General features: G+C 29.0%; 1 protein-coding gene across 1 annotated transcript in view; it reads right to left on the bottom strand.

The window, feature by feature from the left end:
* LOC145329551 (uncharacterized) overlaps positions 1 to 16,328 on the bottom strand; it is a 151,614-nt gene that overhangs the window by 117,542 nt on the left and 17,744 nt on the right. The gene's annotated exons all lie outside the window — the stretch shown is intronic.

Raw genomic sequence — 16,328 nt, 5'->3', positions numbered from 1 at the left:
TTAAAAGTGCCAAGTTGAGCACAGGAAACCCCATCCCCCATTATTTTTAAATAAATTAAAAATAAATGGGGAAGGGGGGATAGGCTAAGGTTTATTGGGTACTGGGTATCTCTGCAGGGGATTGCATATGAAAAAAATACCAATTGCCCTATTTTCAACTTACTTAATGAGGGAGGAGGGGGGGGGGGGTTAGTGCTCGATATTCACTTTTAGGAAAAGCAACAATTTATAAATTAGATTCTTAGTCTCTGATCCTTAACTACAATTTGCATATGTTGATTTTCTGGTTGACGAAATATCTTTAAGGTCAAATGTTTGAATTTTAATCCTATAATCAAATTAAATTAACAACATATATTTGAAGCGCAGACAAACCTACACAAACTTTTGGTCACCAAATAAAGCTGAAACAACAGATGATAAAAACGTACTATTGGTTTACAAGTGATAACAGGGGCTATTTGATTGTTAGTGTGTCCTTCTTAGGGTGGTTTGTGATAAGAAATAGTCCCCCATAATCTTTTTGAACAATTTACTAAAGTATAATTTGAGAATTTGCTCATTTGTAATATTCTCTGCATTGTAAAAACAAGAGTGAGATAGATTACAAATAAGAATTTAACCACTAAGAAATATTTAGTCGGTCCGTCCGAGATAGATAGCTTTTATTCGTTAATTTAGTCATGTTAGAATTGTCCTATCGATTTCAAACTTTGCATGATGATTCCTGTAATAGTTAGATACGATTTAGAGAGCGTAGCAACTCTATAATCATTACCAGAATGTCCGTACGTCCATTTTAAACATGTCGATTTTTCTACTTTTTTAACAACAAATTTATATGTGATCTAACTATCCGTTTAATCTCATTTTTGATATATTGATTCCAGGGACAACAAAGAACAATATAATAAGCGAAGCAACTTTATAATCAAGTCCTAAAAATGTAAGTATGTCCATAAACATTATCCAGTATCAAGCAGTTTTCAACAAATTTACTTAGAATTTTGCTTCGACTCTTATACTTTTATATTCTGATTATTCAGTTCAGACTCTATAGAAGTGTTAATGTCCGTTTGTCCTACCGTTTCAGGTTTCAGTGCTTCGCTTTTATGGATGTTGTCATCCTTGTTAATATTCAAATTTGAATTCGACAAGTAAGGTATAGGTTTTCTAGTAATACAGCTTTAGACAAACGAAAAACTAACCCCTCCTCCCCCTATTTTTAAATTTGTTCAAAATAAGGGGGCGTATGGGGGGGGGGGAACCGTGAAAAATCTTTGATTTAATTACTTAATCATTGAAATTAAAATTGTTATAATAGTTATAATCGCCTAGAGGCTGCTTCCCCAGCATCTAGGGGCTCTATATTCGAAAAGATAGAGAAAGCAAAAAAAAAAAAATATCTTAAAACCATCAAAAATTAAAATTTAAAAAATGTAAAACTTCCCTAAAGTAAAGAACTTAATCAGCTCAATAGTTATCGAAATCTTAAACTACAGACAAAAAACCTTTATATCATAAAATAAGAATTTTTAAATGTTTAAAATGTTAAAATATTTAAATTATTTGTACTATGTTAATATGTACTGTAAGATAGACGAGTAAGCCAATGATAAAATTAACTTGTTAATCTGATAATCAAAGTAATTAGTAATAGTTAATAGAAATTTATAAGCACGTTGTAATTGATTTGTTTTTGAACTTCAGTGAATCAGTGGAATCAGTGTATTTAACTTATTTATTGACTACAAACGCATCCCTCCAATTTTTAATTTTGTAAAAAAAAACTTATTTAAAGCTTCAGCGAGGCCTATCCCTACGGGACTATTCTAACCTCTTTTAACCTAACCTAAATCAAATATAAAAATACATTTTTTTTTCAAAACAACCAATAACCAGAATTATATACATTTTGGTTAATGGCCGAACAAAATGACAATTACATTTAATATAAACAGAGCTAAAAGTGAGATCCTACTAACATTAATTACATAATGAACACGCATCGATGGCTTTAAATTATCAAAATCAACTGAGTTCATTAGAAATTCTTAATATAATGAATATATATTATTCAAACTAGAATTATTCTTATCTTTATGAAGCATATTCAAAAATCAAGAATTAAATTGTATTGTTTTTTTTTATACTTTTGCTTATGGATGTCATCTTATTCTTTGATCACAACTTTACTATTCTAAAACTAGGGTCTGTCTTCAATATTCAATCATTTAAAATTTCTGCACGGTTTTTATCTAATCTATGAGTTTAGGGATCAAAAGGGATAAGACAATGACCGATAAATTGATGTACATCCCCAATATTGATACACAAAATTACCCGTTCTTTAGATTACAATTAATTTTAGAAAAGCTTAAACACTCAACTTATTGAACCAACCAAACAAAAAAGTCCCCAAAGTTGTTAAGCCAGCTATCAAAAAAACGTTATCTTAAAACCTTGTGGACTAGTGTAATAATTGTCTATTGTCCTCTCTCTCTCTGCTATGAATTACTCTCATTTTAAATAAAATATTGATGTTATAAAATGTAGAAGCTTAATGAACCTTTAAATTGCATTAGTCTGGTCTGTATTACAGATAATTATTATGTCAAAATATCAAAATTTAGCCAAGTTATTGCACCGCTCAAATTATATCAAATCAACTATTTAACCAAAGTTTAATTTAAGATGTATAACAATTCTATTTTAATTGTGGAAGGTTATTGAATTCAAACATATTTGATTGAAAGTTTGATAGCTAATAGTTAGTTTTTTTTCCATTTATTTATTATGGTTTTTATCTTATTATTCAAGAACAGTTTTCTATAACACGATACGATACATGATTTTTCAGTATGGCTCAGAGTCAGGCCTAATCCAGTTTTAATCCATAATGATTTCTCTTCTAATTATGTAACTAAAATTGCTAAATTAATCTCAATAAAGTTAAATTTGCAGTAATACATATTTGTAGACATAGCTGCAATAAAAAAGATTTAGAAAAAATGTCCAAGATAGTTTTACAACGTAATAGCAACAAGTTTAGAAACATTTAAATATGCAGTTATTTTTAACTCTTTCACTTTAATCTTGCGCGCAATACCATTATAGAGAGAGGGTATTCTCAGGGATCTAAAAAGATAAGACAATGGCCGATTAATTTTGTACATCCCCAATGAAGATACACAAATTTATTCCTTCTGTAGATCACGATTAGTGGTTGAAACGTTTAGACACTCAACCAAATAAACCAACCAATCAAAATTCAATAAAAGTTGTTAACCCAATACTTATGAAAACATTTTTACGAAACTTTGGGAACTGGTGTAATAAACAGCCCAATGTCCCCTCCCTCCCTGGGTATTCTGAAAAATAATTTTACTGTCTGTCTTGTTATCCTTATATAAAGTGGTAGGATGTCTATCTTTACCATAATATCTCGCTTACAGTTTTGTTTTTTACTTTTCGATTTTAAAATAAAATGTAATGTGGTGGGTTGACACCACCCCTTGCCCTTAATTTTCTAAAATGTCTCTAAAGGCGTAGCTGCTAGTTTACTTATATTTTTATTTAAGAAATTTTAGATTTTTAATGTCTGACTGTTTTCGTATAAACAATATTTTTATTAGGCTACCAGACCCTTCACTAATATTTATCCAAGATTTCAGGTCATAAAAGGGTCATTTTATCAGAAATAAAATTCTGAAATTTGACAGTTGACAGTTAGATTTACTACGGGTGGACGCAGTGCCAAGTGGAATGTCAAAAATTTTGATTATATCGCATCCACAAATGTGGACAAGTAATCTAAAAAAAATAGGGATATAGAGCACAAAACAAAAAAAACTGCTTTATAACAAGGGCAATTTTGTCCATCAGAAAGCAATTAAAAGAAACAAATTGTAATTTAAAGGAAGTAGAAAAGACCCTACTATTCACTAAATAGTACATGTGATTTCATCTATAAGTAGCTTACTAAGTTATCAAAAATAAATGTATGTTTGTCTGTCCTGATGAAGGATTTTTTTTCTTGAGGAGAGGGAGGGGGAATATTAATAAGAAACATAGTTTAGGGAGACCCAATAGTAAAATATAAATTAAAAATAAATATTTTCTGCTGAGACTATGAACAATGTTAGCCTGTTAGGCCTAGAAGCATTTGGTTTAACAATACTATAATAACACAGGACCTAGAGATATGTCAATGGAAAAAATACATATGAGTGAAAAATACATATTCTGCAACTAAAAAAATTCTAAATTTTATGAATTTGCTTTAGAAAATCAAATGAACTTTTTTGATTGGTATGTTCTAAACCACCATATTGGCTTATTAAGTTTCTTAACAAGGTTTATCTTATATAACAAAATCATTCTTTTAAATGTTTAGAAATGATTACTAAAGATTTAAAGAAGGTAAAACAAAACGATTACACATTCCTAACCATAGAGTAACATATACAAATAAGTAAATATATTTAAACAGAATCGATATATGATTATGATTACATGGATGTTGCACTATATTTTCGCATACTCTAATAAAATGGTCATTAATTATTTTAGGGGAAATTAGGAAAATATTTTTTCTTTTTGGATTTGGAATCATGTAAGTTTTTATTGTTGTTACTCTATGAAAATGATTAACAGTAAATCATAAAATTATAGATAACATATTGAAAAAATGAAGTGTTTAAGTTTATAACATTCATAACGATCAAAGTGCTAATAGGAACAAATAATTTCACACTTTTTTCCTTCTTATTAATAGATATATCATTTAAGAAAAACAATGAGAGATATTGTGATGCCTGTGTGTTTGTTTAGGATAAAACTACTGGCTATGTGATTGTTTGGTTTTAGGGTCCCTATATGAGTATGTCCTTAACAATATTCCGTAATAAAGTAATTTTGAAACAAACTTGTATACATTCTGGTTTAGACTTAAAAATTCAGATATATTCTGATTTTTAGTTCTTACACTCTACAAGTGTTTATGTTCGTTTCCCCTATCGTCTGATTTTAGAAATTAGCTTCTATGGATCTTGTCTTCCTTGGTTTATGTTTATCCTTTTTATCATTTTTATGATTTTATTCTTTTGTCTGTGTACATACAATTTGTAACATACACTTACATGAAACGAATGCATGAAACAACAGTTTGAGTATATGTTGTTGTTATACATTTTTGGTTTGTTGTACATATTTTGAAACTGTAGTGGTATGACCATATTTATGCAACAATTCGTCCAATCCAATGTGTTCAATTGAAAAAAAGCAAGAATTTGCGTTGTTTACGGTTCCTTTTACAGATAAAATACACTTTAGCTTTAGATAGAAAAGGAGCAATTTTAGATTCAAGCAAAAAATTCATAATTTTACAATATTGTAAAAGTACCAGATGGACCGATCCTAATTTTAGAAAAGATTCCCTTTACAAATAAGTAAAAGGATACTTTCTATAAATTTTAAGCTTTTGTTTATATTTACCAGTGTGGCTTCGATTAATATCATCTAGATAAAAACCGGTCCTTAACTATACTTAAAAATCATGTATCGAATCGTACTAAAGACAATTTTCCACGAATATTAAAATAAAATCATAAAATTAATACCAGTTTTGTTAGAGTTCGGCCCCTCGAGCCTAACAAAACTATTCTTAATCTTGTACTTTTTCAATATCCGAGGAAAGCTGTCTACAATACGATGCGATAAATAACTATTCCCAATTCATAGAGTTAATAATAAGCTTAGCTTAACTTAAACTTCATCATTTGTCAATCTCAAATAAATAGAATTAATTACTGTTTTGTATTTTGTATTAATCTTCATAAATATCTAAAACGGCTGAATTGTTCAGTTTAATGATTTTCAGCAAAGCATTTTATCAATTCTGGACAGGGGTTAGAATTGTTTTATGGTAAAGAGCTAGCCCGAAAAAGTACCTTGAACCAGAATACAGAAGGTTTAAAGTTGGGAAATGTTCACTTTGTGAAATATGTATTTGCAGAAATTCTTAGAAGTTGAAACAATATTTTTACAAATGTTTAATGCAATTCTTTGGGTTTTTTTCATTTTGTGTCCTCTTGATGGATTATGGGGATTAGAGAGTCATTTTACTAATTGATGCTGTATCTTTTAAATAGAAATGTTAATCAAAAAACACATCTGGCATAGCAACAGAATGGAAATATTTAAGGGTCTTTAGCTATGATGAAGTTTCTACTAAATCAGTTGTGTGACGTCTAACCTAAAATCATCGAAAACAGATGCTACTTTTAATTATTTGATTTTAAATTAATCCAAAAAGTGTTTATGCCAAAACTTGAAATTAAAGATAAAAGTTTAAAGTTTAAGTTTTCTGAACTAAATATTTCAGTAAAGTCTTTTTGTATTAACTGTTATATGTCATATAATTCAATTTTCAGAATTTTCAAGGACTTGGACAGATATTCAGCAAGTTTGACTCCTAAATCATATTTGTAATATTGAACCCACTAATTACCTATAAACTCGCGATATGGACTGAACATGTTGCTTTATCACCCAAAGATATTAGGTTAAGTAGTAATGACAACAGACAACCAACCCTTTAATTGTAAAACCTATGTCTGGAATTCCAAACTTTGCATTTCAATGAGTTACACCTTTTTACGGGACAAGAAATTTCTCATACTATAGCTATTATTGTCATGTAGATCATGAATACAGATATAGCAGCAGCATGTACATTTTAAACGTTTCTTCTAGTATAAAGAAAGCGGCGTGTTCCAGACTCGAACCCGACATCTCCCCGACGGTAAGCGGGCACGCTACTATTTTGAACCCTATATTTCGCCTTCGTAAATTTATGAGAAGAAACAACAAGTTCAGTTTTAAGCAAACATTACAAGATTCAAATCTATGATAATCTGATAAAATACAAGCATGATAACATCCATAAATGTAAGGCTCAACAAAAGAGACAATCGGACAAATAAAATAAAAAAAATAGAGATCTAACGCTTTCATTTTGAAAAAAAGAGTGTTTGATTGCCTTAAATGGAGTATGCTTGATAAGAAGCAGTTAGATGAACTGAACATCCTTGAGAAATTCTTATGTTCAAAATCAGTAGAATTATTATAAAATGCTTATATTAAAGCTATTCGGTAATTACATATAAATCCTGATGATAGAATAGCTTTGCTTTTTACTAAATATTGCTACAGACTAATGGCAGGAAATAAGTGTAAAAAATACACTAAGCACTTTTTTTCTTGTGTATTTAAAGTGACTAAAATTAGTTTTGATATATAATGTTTTCTGACATTCGCCATTAGCAATTATGTTCAATTTTAAAACGTATTCGAAAAGTATTTACAAATTTTATATTATTTAGATTTAACTATGTTAGGTTTTGAAATATCTAAAAGGGCGTGTGTCAACCCCTTAAGTGAACAGTTTTTAAATAATTGCAGGAAGATTACGTTTTTTAAACTCTTCAACTTCTCCCACGGACCAAAACAAAACCCAAAAGAAATTCTTAATCATACAGGACAAAGACTCTTATATAAAATAATACCTTTATAATTTTTTTTCAAATCCTAACTTAAAGCAACAAAAACATATTTTTTGTATACATAAAATTGAAGTACATACTATTCTTAGACATACCCTTGAATTGTTTTTGTTTAAACATTTGGTTGTTTGCTAAATTATATGTTACTAGCTTCGCCCCTAGCCTCTAGGGGCTTTGCCCCAAGAGGTTTTTATCAAACTAATTTTTTATTGTTTAGATTTAAAAATTTTTTTTTTTTTTGGGGGGGGATATTTTTCATTTTTTGGCGGGTTAGGGGTGTCCCACCCCCCAAGAAAATAGTTATAAACATTCCCGGCACCTATAAGAAGCTACCCTGTAAAGGAGAACCCGATCGGTTCAGCGGTTAGCGAGATCCTTCGATACAAACAAACAACAGACAAACAAACAGACAGACAAACAAACAGACAGACAGACAGACAAACAAACAAACAGACAGACAGACAAACAAACATCGTTCAACTTGGTATTATAGATAATTAGTAATATTGTTGACACAAAAAACACAATGTATTTATAAGTAGTTGTATTTCCTTAGTTTTTTAAAAATTTTTTTACAATCAACTAGAAACATTTTGTATTTTAGTAGCGCAGCTGAAAATTATCAGATCTAAAATATACATGATTATAGAGTAGCCTAACAGATACAGAAATCAACAATAAAATTCTAAGTTTCAATTCGATATGCTAATTCTAGCATTCCTAGAATAAAAAGACTGTCCTTTATAAAGCATCTAAAATTATGTTCGATAAATAATGAATTATAAACAGATATTTAATTTGTGATTAAGGCTATAGAAACATTTCTAAGATTGTTCTACTCTTATTGAATAAAAAACTATGTAATCTATTTATTATGAGAGACTATTTGTTTTTTTAACTAATTTATTATAATTAATCTGAACAAAATTGACCTATGAAAATATAATTTTCTGTGTGAGAATTTGTATTTGGCATAACATACCTATTTCATTTATATAAACAAAAACAATATAAAAATACGTGGTCTGGTTATAAGTTATGTATTATCGTGCATAAAATAAAATAAATTAGGCTTTATATTAAGTGTTGTTTATTTCATTATTACAAGCAAATCTGCTCTACATATATTATGGGTAAAACATTCCTGTAATGATTAGGTATAGTCAGTGAGAGTATTAACTTGATCAGAAGTTCATTGGGTCACAGAATCATACTTTTATAATTTGAAATTGTTGTTCATAAGAACAAATTTGGACATCCTTGTTAAATAAGCCTTAATTAAAACTAAACCTATATTGACAAATGTGTTTGAACCAATATTTAATTAACAATAAAAAGTTGTTTGGTTTATTATAGATTTTAGTTGTAAAGAATGTCAATATAGGGAGGAAAGGGTTGAAATCTTTACTGTGCAAATACGGACAACAAAATAAGATTTTTATCAAAAATATTTTCAGATAATGTAAGTTTCTACGTAGAGAATATGGAATTTACTAAATATCCTACTGTAAGGTTTTTTTGTCTGTAGCTTAAAAAATCGATAACTGCAGAACCGATTGAGTTCTCTATATTATGAAAGCTTCTTATTGGTCCCAGGACGGTTTTAGGCTATTCAATTTTTATATCTAATTATGGCTATTTTCAACTTTCCTTACTCCTTTGAATACAGAGCTCCTTTATGCAAGGAGCTCTGCCGCTATATGAATCAACGGGTTAAATCATTCTACATATGAATCTCTTGTATTAGCTTAGTTCATGATTTCCTCATTGGAATGAAAGTTACCTAGTCTTTGGTTAACAATAAATCACAAAGCAAAATTTAATGTTTAGTTAGTTACCGCATTGTGATATTGCAATATTAGTGACCTTTAAAATCCATCAAATTTTATCAAATTTGGGTTTTTGAAACATTTTCCTGAAAACTGTACCAAAAATTTACCTTAAAATTTGTTAAATCAAATATATTTTAAAATCATAATAAGCCCAAAATCTAAATTCAAAAATTGAATTATTAAGATCAAAATTAACATTATTAATCGTCATGTTTAAACAAAAATTTTGACCTTAAAAAAGTTTATATTAAGATTGGACATTTTTTTATATTTTGTAATGTTTTCAGTTTTGCATAAACACTTTCGAATAAAGGAAGGAATCGGGGAAGATTACATACAATGTTTATTCAATGATACATAGATTAAATTCGTTGCTGGTAATTTAATAACATACTAGCGGCTACACCCATGGAGGCCTCTAAGGAATCCTGAGGTTATAGATATACCCTCAACTTCCAATTTTATTTTATTTTTTTTATGTCTACAAGAAGCTCTACTGTAAAGAAGAACCATAACAGATAAGTTATAAGCAAGATTATTCGCTTTACACAAGACAGACAGACATTCTGCTAGTTTTACATAAAGATAACATTATTCAAATTATAATTTTAACATTTTTGTAAAATATGCTCACCCCCATATTCATTGCAATTTTTTAAGGTATGGTCTTAGTAAATTGGCTATTTTTATGTAGTCCATTAATTTGTTTTGTAAAAACACTTTCTGAAGTTTAAATGATTAAGTTAACAAAGTGTTTCCGCCCATAAAGTAGAAGTAATTGTAACCAGGCTACCCAGTCATTTTTTAGAAGCACAGATACTCTATTACTATAGAATATCCGTTCGTATAGAATAGCGTTACTGGCCAGAGAGGGAGAGGACAATGGGCTGTTTATTACAATAGTTCCCAAAGTTTTATCAAATGGTTTTCATATTCGTTGGCTTAACAACTTTGGGTGCTTTAGTAAATTTTGATTGATTGGCTCATTACGTTCAAACGTTTCAACCAGTAATTTTAATAAATAAGGGGTAATTTGTGTATCACCATTGGATATGTACATCAATTTATAGGTCATTGTCTTACCCCTTTCGATACCTGGTTACTGGCATTAAACTTTGTTTGAAGATACAAACAACAAAAAGGCACGATTTGGGAATTTTTACAACTTTTTATGGAGGAATGAGAAACTGTCCCAATTTTGTATAACTTTTACGGAACAAGTTCCAATTACGTCATATTTTTCTTTCCCGAAAAAGAGAAGGGGGAAAGAAAAAAAAGGGAAGGGGGGAAGAAAAAAGAGATGGGAGAAAAGGGGGTTTTCCCCATCTCTTTGGAAGAGATTTTCTTCCCCCCCTCCCTTTTTCGGGAAAGAAAAATATGACGTAATTGAAACTTGTTCCGTAAAAGTTATACAAAATTGGGACAGTTTCTCATTCCTCCTTTTTATGCATTACCAGTGCCTTCATTTTGTCAACATAGTCGAATTATCCTATTGATCTAATATTTGATTTTAATCGTAATTTTTAGCTAGGAACAAATGGGTTTGTAATGCAATAAACCTACAGGGTCAAGGCATTGCCACCTACATTAAATTTTCATACAACTGGCATTGCATAAGTATTGGGATTGAAATTGTTATTTAGAAACAATAGCAGTATATTAATGTTAATGTCAATTAAATTATTTATTTTTATTGATTAAATTTAAGACCTGACCGTGTCTAATTATTAATTGGCAATTTTATCGATGAACTGAAATTTGATTTCCGAATGTGTACACAGTTTCCTAGGTGTTTTTTCATCTCAATATTTACTACTAGCTAAAAAACTTCAAACTTACAAGAAATCAAAAATTGAATGTATAAACGAGTTATACATTATTTTTTAAATTTTGTTTTCAACATTTCAACATCGGTTGATAATTTTAGTTTAGTTATCTGTACAGTTTACTTTTAAAATAATTAACATAATTGTTATAATGATATCGAACATTTTTGTTTCCACTATAAAAAATATTATTACACAAGCATAACTTCTCTATCATTAATTTATTTTGATTTTATAAATTAAAATGCACTGTACAATGTTTTGAAATAACTTTAAAAATAGTTTGATTGGTAATTTTGTGAACAAATTGATACTTGAATGAACAACAACTTTTACGGACTTATTGAATTAGAATACAATAATTATTACATTCTACATTCAAGTTTAACTTATTTCATAAAGTAATTGTATTATAAAGCTTATTTGGAGCCATTTCTTTGTTTTAGAATTAATCTACTCCTCCACAAAATAGCTAAATACTGTTCATAACAAATGAGAAGCCCAAATAAAAAAACTATTTTAGATAAAATATAAACACTGCTAAACAAACATCCAACTATTTTAGTACAGATTCTATAAATGAATGTTCATGAAACTTATTTCCTTTCTATCTCTTTATTATTTAAAATCTTGCTGTTTTAATGTGGTAATTGACTAATTCAACTACAAATTATTGATTTGAAATATTTAAGTGATTTGCAATGAACTGAGACTTAGTACATTGTTTTATTGTGTAGTAGATAAACACATTACAACTTTACTAATTTCTCTGGTCCATAAGAAATAATCACATTTGAAATCCTTGTAATAAAGTAAAAGGATCTTGCTAACCGCTGAACTGATTTGGTTCCTCTTTACAGTGAAGCTACCAAGAGTAAAGAGTGAAGAGATCAAGGGCTCTAGAGGCCTCTATGTGCGTAGCCGATAGTCTCAAATAAAGTAACAATTATAAAGTAAATATGATACAAATTGCAGACTTATAGGATATGTACACCCAGATTAAACATGTGTACTTACCTTTTTAATAGCGAAGCTACTCTATAATTCACTTTGTCCTTTAGTCTGTCTGTCAGTCAGTCCGTAACGCTATGGGGAAAACGTGATTTTCTCGGCTCCTATTCAAGATAAACAGCTGAAATTTTTAGTGAAGAATCTTTTGATATTTAACCATCTGTCTGTTACTTGGGGTTTTAGATCGATTTCTAGATTTTCAAGTTTTTGTGATTTTCTCAATTCCTATTCAAGATAAAAGGCTGAAACTTTTAGAGATTAATCTATTATACATTCAAAATATTTTTACAAAGTTTTATTAAATTTTGTTTATCAATTGGGGTGCTAGATCGATTACTAGATTTTTAGGTTTTTGTGATTTTCTCTATTCCTATTCAGGATTGATGGCTGAAATTATCAGGGATTGAATATGCTTATATTCTACATATTTCCATCAAGTTTCATTAAGATTTGTCCTCTAATTGCGGTGATAGATCGATTTATAGATTTTAAGTTTTCGTGATTCAAAGGTTGCGTGACTGTAAAGACCTCGTATTTTCCCTATTTTATCAAGTTTAATGATTATTGTATGACACTGATCTATAGTAAATTTTTTCCCGATATCCATTTATAATTTTTAAGCTTCGCTATTAATGGATGTTGTCATCCTTGTTTTTATACCATAGTAATTAAAATTATAAAAAGAAGCTTTTAATTGTCCCTGGTAAGGTTTCAGTCTATTTTAGCAGTAGGTTTATTCTATAAGGAAAGGTAGAACAAAATTGGCCATTATTGAAAATTAAATTACATCTTAGTAAAATTACAATGTGTAAATGTAGTATTATGTAGCTGGTATTTATCGAATAAGTTATATCACGTGTGTATTGTATAATTCCTTATTGTTTGGAAACTGTACAAAATTCAAATGTATCTTATTATCTCTTTTATTATTACTAGAGTTTGCGCCCCTTGCCTCTAGGCAATTGTAACCTCTTTCATTTAAAATTTTATTTTAAATTTTAAGGCAAAACATCATTGGGAACATTGATATATACAAAATAAATTTTAGTCACAAAGAAAATATTTTTATTTTTTTTATTGTAAGATTAATTAATTTCCCATTGACCTACTCTGGCAAACAAATATAATAGAATAGGCAATGGACGATCAATTATGATAAATAAAATTACCCCTTGTGTAGATTAAAATCATCAATGGAAAAATTTTGGCACTGTTACTTTATACATACATCGTACTGCCCTATAAAGATTAAATTTGAAATAACTTCGGTTTGAAACTCATGAAGAATAAAAAAGGATTCAAAATAATTTCCACCTTCCCCTCACTCCGTGGTAGTTCTAAATTATACAAGTCTCAATATCTATCATAACTCTAATGTAATATCACCCAGAATCTGACCCTAATCTCAATTTTATTAACCCACGAATTTAAATTCGCATACTTTTTATTTTACAAACAAAAACAAGGTTGGTAATAAAAAGTCTTGCAGAGACAGAAAGACAATATGCTCTTTATTACACTAGTCTTCAAAGTTTTATAACAACGTTTTCTTATTCATTGTCTTCACAAATTTGGAAACTTTGTTGCATTTTGTTTAGTTGTTTTATTAAGTTGAGTGTCCAAACGTTTTATTCACAAATTTTATTCTACAAAGGGGGTTATTTTTGTGTATCATCATTGGAGATGTACAACTTATTGACCATTGTCTTATCCCTTTAGATCCCTGGAGTTATGGAAAAAGAAACACCATGTTTAAACGTAATAGAAAAAAATAACCTTCCCTACAAAGTATATCACATATAAATCATTTTGTACTTTGAATTAGTTCATGTTTTTGACACAAATATATAATAGATGTCAAAATGCCTTTTGTAATATTACCCTTATTATAAACTAGATCTATTTTTTATTATAAAAAAATCATCACAAAAAAAGAAAGAAAGAATGAAATATCTTTCCTGTTTATTGTTATAAAAATAAAAGAATAAAAAACAATTAAGTTTACCATGTCAAAAATATAATAACAACGCCTTGATATTTATAAGCGAGTGGTAAAGTCTATTAAAGTCTTCAAAAACTCCAGAAAATAAAAGTAAAGCTTATTTCCTCTCGTAGCAGCTTAGTACAGTAGTGCCATCAAATGAAAAACGACGTCATACCATACAAATGACCAATGAAAGGCCATTTTTCATTTATATTGACAAATGGTAAAAAGTATACTGGCCTCTCATTGGTCATTTATATTGCATGTGGTTATTTTTATTAGGCATTCTAAGGTGCTTCTTCCTCTGCTCATTTTATGATCTTTTTAAATCACAGTGTATTATGACAGAAAAAATACATACCTAAAAAATATTTTAGTATTAATAGTAATTTAAAGGAACGGTTTCGAAAAAAAAAATATTGTAAATTACAAATAAAAAAGTTGCTGATGTAAGTCAAATTTCATTTAAATTTGTAATGCACCTATAGTATACGGAAAATTAAGGTACAAGTAAGACTAATTAATCTAAACTCCAATCTTCATATTTTCTTGTATTTGGTAACTCTTTAGATAACTGTTCCCGATGAAAGTCTGAAGACAATCTTAGGATAGCCTAATGGTTAGAGTTTCCTAAACCTTTCATAGATATAAGACTATAAAAGGTTTAGAAAACCGAACTTCTAGGATAGGATAGGCTAGCCTAAGAAATGTAATAGGGTCTGATCTAAATGATAATTATACTAATACAGGCATAAAGCAAGAAGTGCGTGCATGGCATTAATTCTATAAATGTATCATTGAAACAAAATGAAAACATTTACTTTGGAAGTAACAAAGATGATTACATCCAAATTTGACAAAGCTTTTTTCTAACATTTGCATAATAAGTTTTCAAAGCCAATTAGTAATGTTCTTTAGGTCTAAATTGAATTTCGGACAAACATGAGTACTTATTATTATAGGGAGGCATGAGGTGTATAGAGTAGCTGCACTACTGAAAATGAAAATAGTATAGATAGAAATAGTTGCGTGGGAACATTCCATAATATTTTCCCATCAACATACCATTCTAAACTACACATATAATATTAGTCCCACAAATTTTGCAGTTTTGAGGTTCAGAAACATGACCGTATAATATTAGAGACAGTTTTTTTCCTATTTTCTGATTACAAGAGCGTAGTAAAGACGGGTACAATATAATTAAATTTGGGACTTTAATAGAATTATCATTATTACAGCTTTTTTTCTTTTTGGTTCATTTGCTTTCTTTTGCTCGGAAAAGCCGGATTCGTGATTACACCCTTCTTTATATACAGGGTTTAGATATGTCTTTAAAAATCCTTGTATTTTAGCTTATTATTCTTAACTTGAACTTTAATATTTTCTAACAAAAACTTAACTAATCCAAAACAATAATATTTTATAAATTCTGAATATGTAATTTCCAGTATGGCTTCAAAACCGATTAATATCCGATGAATTACAACCGATTCTCAGACAAACTAAAAAATCATGTACACCATCGATTTTTAAAATTTTCCACGAATATTAAAATTAAAATCATAAAATTAATTTTTGTTAGCCCAGGGTTTTTGTACAAAACATGAAAATAAAAGAACATACATTTGTCTTAAATAAAATCAAGAAAATTGTGCAGCAAATTATTGGTAGAAGTGCAAGAACACATTATACGGAAGTTATGTGAAATCAATGTTACAAAAAGTTGTGGTTCTAATTTACATATTGTAGTGTTTTTCAAAAACAACCCAGAATCAACTTTTTATAAATAGCAAGTATCGTCTTAAAATATGAGGAGGGGAGGGGGGAATGGCTGGGATGCAAGGAAAAATACGTGTGAAGGAATTGGAAAACAATAAAGACCTGCCCAAGAAATTCCTAAAAAGTTAAGATTTCCTAAAAAGTATAATTTGATAGGTCCAATAGATATTGACATCATAAGAGACAAATAGAGTTCCTTTTAGAGGTGAATTCTTAAAAAAAAACTAAATCAGTTTGCTCCACTAAAATTTTGATGAGGCAAAAGTATCTCCTCTAAATTTTTAGCGAGTCTCACTGATTTTAGTGAGGCAAAAGTTTTTTAAGACTT

The sequence above is a fragment of the Acartia tonsa genome, chromosome 10 (genome assembly GCF_053477335.1).
Source record: "Acartia tonsa isolate MP-2025a chromosome 10, ASM5347733v1, whole genome shotgun sequence".
Classification (NCBI taxonomy): Eukaryota; Metazoa; Arthropoda; class Copepoda; order Calanoida; family Acartiidae; genus Acartia; species Acartia tonsa.
Note: the sequence above shows the minus strand (reverse complement) of the source record. Positions and strands in the feature narration are given on the sequence as shown.